This window comes from Poecilia reticulata, linkage group LG13, assembly GCF_000633615.1.
Source record: "Poecilia reticulata strain Guanapo linkage group LG13, Guppy_female_1.0+MT, whole genome shotgun sequence".
NCBI classification, from domain to species: domain Eukaryota; kingdom Metazoa; phylum Chordata; class Actinopteri; order Cyprinodontiformes; family Poeciliidae; genus Poecilia; species Poecilia reticulata.
In genome coordinates, this window is record NC_024343.1 from 20,392,700 (window position 1) to 20,400,766 (window position 8,067).

The window sequence follows — 8,067 nt, forward strand, 5'->3', positions numbered from 1 at the left end:
AAATATTATTTCTCTGGGTGGAACATTGAGCAGACGGAAGTTTGGATACTATTTTTGGAAGAATGTGTTGATTCTTTTAAGATTCGGGTCATCCAACATTGACACATTGATACAGGCAATGCTGGTTTTGAAGGGTATAATGTTGTAGAACGTGTTTCAGTTTACAATTTGTAATATTCACAAAGCAGTTTATATGCGACTGTATGGAAATCATACATAAACATTTGCATGTGTAACAAAGTAGAGAAGGGTATTACATATTTTAGATGAATGAGCCAATAGGTTCGGCTATCGGAGCACAGTGGGGTGTTTAAATGACACACAAAGGCAGACAGATGAATTTAAGCTGTTCTAGCTTTAATCCTTAAATCATGTTTCTGTAGACATCACATTTGACATCCATTTGTTATCAAATTGCTCAAGTTTGCAATAAAACAATTATATTTTATGTGAATGCAGTATCACACTGCATTGTGAACTTACTTTTCTGTAAATTGCAAAAGCATTTTTTCCAAACACAATATTAAATATTACATTTTATCCAAAAGTGGTAAAAGTTTACATTTGAATAATTAAGTAGTCCAAATAAAGGTTATTATTTAATAACAATGTGATAAACAGAACAAAAACCCAAATGAAAGGCACATAATATGCTCACCGATCTCAATGCCACACATTTGGGACAACAGTATGGTGGCTCTCAGTCTGGACACGTGGAGCACTAGATAATGTAACAAGCCATATTTTTCATACTTTAACATCAATAAATATGAACTTTCATCGTGAATAAAGTAAGAATATACTATATTTTGGTCTTTACCTTCAGATGAACGGAGAACGAGATGAACTCCCAAGAAACCAACAGCCAATAAGAGGCTAACGACAAAGCACTAGCAGTGCTCATCAGAAAAACTGAAGCTCAGTCTTTTAACTCACTTCACAACTTCCAGCTTAGAAGTCGAATGATAAAGAGTAATTCTATCTGCAATAGAATTTGTTTAGAGTTCGTATCTATTACAGTTTCCGCCTTAACCAACACAGACTCTCACGCTGCACAGCTTTGCAGTTTCCTCCTCATGGCGGATCTTTCCCGCACACACAAACAATGCTGCAGACACGGGGAAGAAGGCGGGACCTACAGCGGCAGTCTGCATTCTGATTGGTTGATAAGGACTGGAAACTAAACTTCCTATTGGCTAGGTAGACTACCTAGCTTCCCTAACCTGTGTTTCTTAACGAGGCATCCCCATTTTATGTGGGTTGCACGTGTCCGTCATGTTCTCAAATTGCCCAAAATCTCCTTCTAAGATATCTTTACCAGGCATATGACCTCTATACATCAATGCAGTTTGTCCAAATTAGATATTATCTCAGTGTTTACGAGTATGTGTATGGAGTAGTCATGTAAAACACAACAAAAGCTGTTTGTAACCATATGCAGGAAACATAAAAACAAATAAATTGTAATTTTGATAGAGGAGAAAAAAGTGAAAATCTATCTTCAAAACTGCTAGCGTTTAAAAAAAAAAATAGCAGGAAAATCATGAAAGAGGATGGAGTGGGGAACGTATGCAAAGCAAGAATGGCATCAAGATGGAATGAGCAAGAAACTACAAGTATTTATTTTTTGTTCTCACAATACATCACAAAATAACACTGTACATATTTATGTCGTAAGCAGATATAACTACAGAGAGAGAATACAATTTAAATATGTTAAATATTTAGTAAACATACTCAGGACTTGGTTGGCCCAGTCAAAGGTTTCAAGGACAAAGGAGCTCCGGGAGTTGCTCAAATCATGACCTGGCGAGTCTTTTCATCAAATCTGTTGGTCGGAGAACAGGACTACATTGGAACCTTCTACATTAGAGAAGGCTAGCATTACACTTCATATCTTACCAGTACAGTTGACCATCAGGTGTTGAGTGGTTATCAGACAGTTCCTTATTTTCTTAGAGATGGTTAGAAGATTACCCCCAGGTGACTGCAAAACTCTGCCCAAATTATGCCCCCAGGAGGCAGATCTGCAACTTGGAGAACAGATAAATAAGAACTTCAACCACACTCAAGAACAGAAGCAGAAATTCAAACATAAATTATCATAGCTTTTCAATCCACCTTGTAAACACTGAACAAAATAATCTGCCAACAGGTGCAAAATATGTGCAAAAAATAGAACCAATTGCATTGTATTTAATTCCTTAAAAATGACTTCCATCTGATAACATTATGTTCACATTGAGTCTACCCTATAGTTTGCCAGAAAATGGTATTTTTCCCCTTGTTTATTTTAATGCTTAGTTTTAAAAGATAATATTACTGTATGAATACTTTTAGTCACTATTTTATAGTTCGAAGTTCATGTTCCAAATCATAATCTATTAAGTGATACATTAAGCAGATGCTTTCCTGCAGAGTTTGTATTCAATCAAAGAAGTTAAGTTACACTCAGCATTTCTCAGATATTTTAAGAGGCTAACTTTTTAAACATTTTAATTCAGATCAAAGTCAAATTCAAAAATACTTTATTGATCCCAAAGGGCTGCAACAGACTGGCGACCTGTCCAGGTTCACCCCACCTTTCGCCCGGAACGTTAGCTGGAGATAGGCACCAGCAACTCTCCCGACCCCACTAAGGGACAAGGGTGTAAGAAAATGGATGGATGGATGGATCCCAAAGGGAAATTGAAATGGGTTGTAAGTCATATTAACTCCAAATACTTCAAAGAGTTTTTCTTGATGGTGATGGCAAAGTTTTAAAATAAAATATGGATCCATGAGTACTTGTCAAATCAGATGCTGAATTGACTTTGTTTAAAGGACTAATGAAAATAAATTATAGTGTGCTCTTTCTGCCTTTGTGACATTTTCCTTGTAACTGTGGGTCCATAGACATGTGCCCACAGGGCTGCCTGAAGGATGACAGCTTTTCATGAAACCTGAATGGACAGTCAAAATGGATAATTGTAGAAAAATTAATTATATAAAATATTTACTTTTCTTATTCATGTGTGTAGTCCACGTGGATAATTATGAATGAAATGCATTCATTGCTAAAATGTAAAAAGTAAATCTGCATAAAACCATTTTTTAATCACATACTGCTTTCAAAATCCAAAGTAAGTTATCTGTCATGATAAGTAATAATACACTCATCCACAACATGGGCATTTAAGTGACTGTGAAATAGAGATATTATCTCACAGAGCCCCACACAAAACCTGTCCCTCAAGATCTGCTGTTGCAGCTTCACAGTTCGTCTCCAATTCCCTGACATTCTAAATAAACAGACTGCCTGTCAAGGCAAATGCTGCACATTTCTGTACAGAGAAACCCACAAGCCAAGGATAGAGCGACCACACAATATTAGTTGTGACAACAACAGACCCAAATGCCTGGAACAGCCTTCAGTGAATTTGACATGGTCCCATCTTGCCGGATGTGCCAAACTCCTCTTGAACTTTTCTTCCTCTTATTTTGCGCTGAGGAACACAGTGAGCCTCAAGCAGCTCCTGCATGAGTTTGAAGTAATGTGCTTTGCCCTGACAGTGACGATAACGGGCCTAAGCTGGGGGCGAAGGAGGAAAAAAACAACAACTCTAAGCTCTCAAAAGAGCCTACTGTGTGCATGAAGGTTGGCTGTGTGCCTTTTTCCCAATAGGACAGGCGCTGGACTGAAATGGCTATTGTAAAAATTTAGACTGAGAAATGATCTTTCACAGCTCTCCTCAGATAACTTCTTCAATAAATGACCAATTTGTATAGAAATGATAGTCCTTTGCACACTTTTCACAGTTTCTCAGGATTCAATAAAACACTTTGATGAATTTAATTGGAATATTTTGTGATGGATGCAAAGTAGTGCATAATAAAAAAAGTAAATCTGGTTTTGATATTGCCGCAAGTCTTTGGGGCTACGCCCTTACCAGCTTTATTCATCCAGAGAAGCAACATTTTTGCTCAGTCAGATGGAGAGTATTTGTGAGAATTAGTTCCAAGTCTTAGCACAAATTCTTCATTAGATTCAGATTTGAAAGTATTCTATTGTCAAGCTGTGACTGTATGTTTAAAGTTCTCATCATGCTGGGAAGGGAAATTTTTTACTGCCCATAACATTTTCTTCTATCATTTGCCTTGTACAACCTTCCCTGTTCTGGCAAAAAAAAAATCTCTCCTCACACCTGATGAGAGCACCTGTTTGTTTAAAAATGTCCATACATTTAAAGACTTAAACTTCAAATCATTGTAGGATTATTTTTTCCTAAAATGAGTATTACATTCAGTGATCAGACTATCTCAGTAATTCTTCATCTAACTGTAATTTCCTCTCTGCAATAAATGATAAATGGTAAATTTCCTCTCTGCAATAAGCTATTGATGGCAGTCAGACTCCAAGCAAAAACTCAAGAACAAATTAAACTTTTAATCCAGAGGTTTTGCATGTAAATCAAATATTTGCATAACAAGAAGTTGGCATAACACCCTCTGATCAGCTGATTACCATAGTGATGAGAATCTTCAAAGGGAAAACTTTTTCTTTCTGGGGTGGAGCTTAGAGTTATAGGTTATAAGCTGCAATATTGACTGTCTCTGAGGGCATGTTCTGCTCGGCAGCAAAGAATATGGGACACTCTGCTGTTGATTATAATGAAGAGGAGAAGAAGGCAAAAGCTTACTTTTGGAGTTGGAGGTATGAGGGAGCAAAAAGGAGCAGTCTCTTTTTGCTTCTTGACAGAGCTCATTATCTTTTCCAAAAGGTGTTTGAGGCTTTAAAAAGCAGCAGGAGGTAAGGAAAAAGGGAAAAAAAAAGACCTGCACAGAATATATTCAGAGAAGTTAGATATTTGTGCTGCAGAGAACTTTACAGTTAAAATACATTTCTTAATTATTCCTCCAGGACAATTATTCCCTCTCAATTCCCAAATGCAATAAAACACTTACCATATGGCACCTTTGGCAAAGGGCATTAGCCCGCACCTCAACAGGCAGGCATGAAGTGAGCCTATAGCTGTCTGAAATGTGCTGACACCTCACTTCTTGCAGCAGCCACAGGGGTTGGGGTGATGGGAGCAGTGGGGGTAGAGTGATTACTGGATGAAAAACAAGCATTGCCTATTTTCATTTGCTGCAACAGATGCTCATTTTATGCACTTATTAATAACTTAAAATATTTCAGCTAACACTCTTATTATGGTCTGTTGAGTAATAAGCTGGTTGATTTTGAAGTTGTTGGCCTTCTGCAGTCCGTTTTTTGCGGTGTGGGGTCCTTGCCAGATATCTCCCTCTCTTTCCCTCTCCCTTTTTCTTATAGTGCTACTCAGCACTGCAGCACTGTAGCAACAGGATAGATCTTTCCCCTAATATGCGTGTGTGTGTGTGGGGGTGGGGGGGTGTGCGCATGTGTGTGTGTGTGTGTGTGTGTGTTTGATACATTGCAAGGACCATTTTCCTAACACATACAACATTGTGGGGACCAACTACTTCTTATCGCAGCCAAACCCTCAGCCCCATAGGAATAAGTGCTGTTTTTGGGTTAGGTTAGGTTTAGGGTAAGGATCAGGGCTACAGAAACTAATGAAATATGAATGAAAGTCAATACAAAGTCATTGTGAAGATAGAAAAACCCACTGCGTATGAGCATGTGTGTGCGTGTGTGTGTTTGTGTTTGTGTGAGAGGGAAGCGGTCACAGCATATCTGGGCAGCAGTAACATGCAATGACGAGATTTGGATAAAAAGCATGTTGCGAGGAAAAAAAGGAAAGCAGTACAGAAAAGAAGTGCATGGGCACCTTTCATTAGATTATTGAATCTATTTGTCTTGAGTGGGTGGTGAAACAGCATGGCATCATGCCAGTGATGAGCTGTTCTCTGCATACAGTGCTGTAAAAAATCAGTTGCCCTTTTTATGTCGTGACCAAAGATGGCATAGTTAGCTTTAAAAAGTGACATGATTTTTGATCGATGACTACTCCTTGAATAAGTAACTTAGTAACTTTACAGATTACTCGATTTTAAGAGTAGGTAAGTTAGATCATAAGTTTCTTTATTAGTTATATTCAACAGCTGTCAACATTTTGAAAAAGGAGCCCATCCCTTATCAGCATAAATGATCAATTTCACCTTTTTGCAGAAAATACCAAGATGAGGCCTGTCGAAGAAGCCACATCCAAACAGAACTCCTGCATTCAAATTAACCAAAATAAATTGAATAGAAAACCCAGCTGACCCAGTTTAACTGAGCTGTTTTCCACTAACAATGACATACATTAGATATATTATCTTTGAAGCAAAAATTGATTTGATCATGTAAAAAAATGTAAGAGTGACAATGAAGAAAAAAATAGAAGAAATCTGTAAGGTGCTGAATACTTTTTAGAAAGACCTGTTTGTGTGTCCTCCAAACTAAAACTGGGATTTTTTCTCCAAATCCTAACTTAAGTTTATAGGACAGGTGTAAATGTAAGCAGCAACTTTTCTTCTGCAGCAATATACAGAGTGTAATTTCATTATCTTTCAAAGAAAGCTGAAACGCACCTGGTATAACCTAACACATCTGTGGCAATCTGTGATCCATATGCCAGCAGCCATCTAAACCAGAGCCTATAGGCTATATATAAGGCCACAGCCCTAAATAATAAATGACATCCACCACAAAAGCGGCTCTCCTGTTGCACTGAATTAAGCATGATTGATCCCCATATTGGAACTGGAACAATATAAACCACTCAAATGCCATCCCTGTCAATTGGTTCTATCAAATCAAACTCAAGGGGTGTAAAATAAGATTGTGCATGTAGGTGGGGCGATGACTGCCTGGTGAGCGCAGAGTAGCACTTTAGAAGGCACAGGCCATTAAGCGGTGCTGGATGCAGTGAATGGGAAGCTGCTGTGATGACATCACGCTGCCAAAGAGGGATGGCTTAATTAAACTTTCATCCGACAAATATTCATGCGCATTTAATGATCCCAATTCACTTCATTCCACATGAATTATGAATATTAATGAAAAGGAGGAAAAGGCAGTGGGGTGTGTATGTATATGATGGAGCCTGAAGGAAAGACTGGGGTTAACGAAGAGCCACCAGTCGGTTGGCTTTGCAGTTCGACCAAACACCCGTAGGCTGGAGGTCATAATTGGAAGTGTGTATATGCTATGAGAAAGTATATGTACAAGTGTGTGTGCTGAGCCTGACTATTCTTGTCTTGTGTGGCTAAGTGACCATAAAATCTCACCCACATTATACCAGCCAATAGGAAACTGGTTTGGCCTAATTTGGAGGTTTCTTCACTGTTTTCCCCATGGCAAGTTCAACAGTCTAATCTTGCAAACTCAAGCTGGCACTCTTATTTCTGTGTCACTAAATCTACGTGTCAGAAAAATATTTTCTAACTTTTATATGGTGGTTCCAAATTTAAGTGCAGCAGGTATGTTAAATGTAAATTAGAACAATGTTTTTGTTCATATACAATAGTCAATAGATTCAAAAAGATTCAAAGGCGTAAGAGTGCTTGTCAGTGCTTCGGCTCACAAGACAGCGCTAGGAAATTCCCTGCTTTTCTACAGCACATTGAGCTTCAAAGGCTGGATGTATCTGCTGTATAAAATAATGTGATTTAAAATAATTTTAATGACATACATAATGTGACTCATTGATCAGCCACAGCTTAGGTGCTGATATATCGCCGCTTCTATTCCACATAAAAAGTAGCAATGAGAATAAGGAATTAAATCTTGCAGATAATTCCACTGAGGCACAATAGCTGTGTGGTGTAAAACTGTCTTCTTAGTCCTGCTTCTTTTCATTAGATGTTGCTAGAAAAATTCAAGTCTATCCTGGATACATAGAGTTATTTAAATAATGTGAGTGATGCTATTTCTAAAACTGTTTGTTTACAACATCTAAGACATGGCAGTGGGTGATACGCAGAGGGAGAAAATTCATAAGCATTTCAGTTTCTATTCATAAGCGGATGGATGGATGGATGGATGGATGGATGGATGGATGGATGGATGGATGGATGGATGGATGGATGGATGGATGGATGGATGGATGGATGGATGGA

General features: G+C 38.1%; 1 long non-coding RNA gene across 1 annotated transcript; it reads right to left on the reverse strand.

The window, feature by feature from the left end:
- Positions 1–1,693: 1,693 nt before the first annotated feature.
- Positions 1,694–5,004, reverse strand: LOC103474756 (uncharacterized). Its single transcript, XR_535219.1, has 4 exons — positions 4,945–5,004; positions 4,680–4,815; positions 1,903–2,033; positions 1,694–1,828 (listed from the first exon to the last, which is right to left on the reverse strand). It is a non-coding gene; the product is annotated as an uncharacterized LOC103474756 (long non-coding RNA).
- Between the last annotated feature and the right edge of the window lie 3,063 nt (positions 5,005–8,067).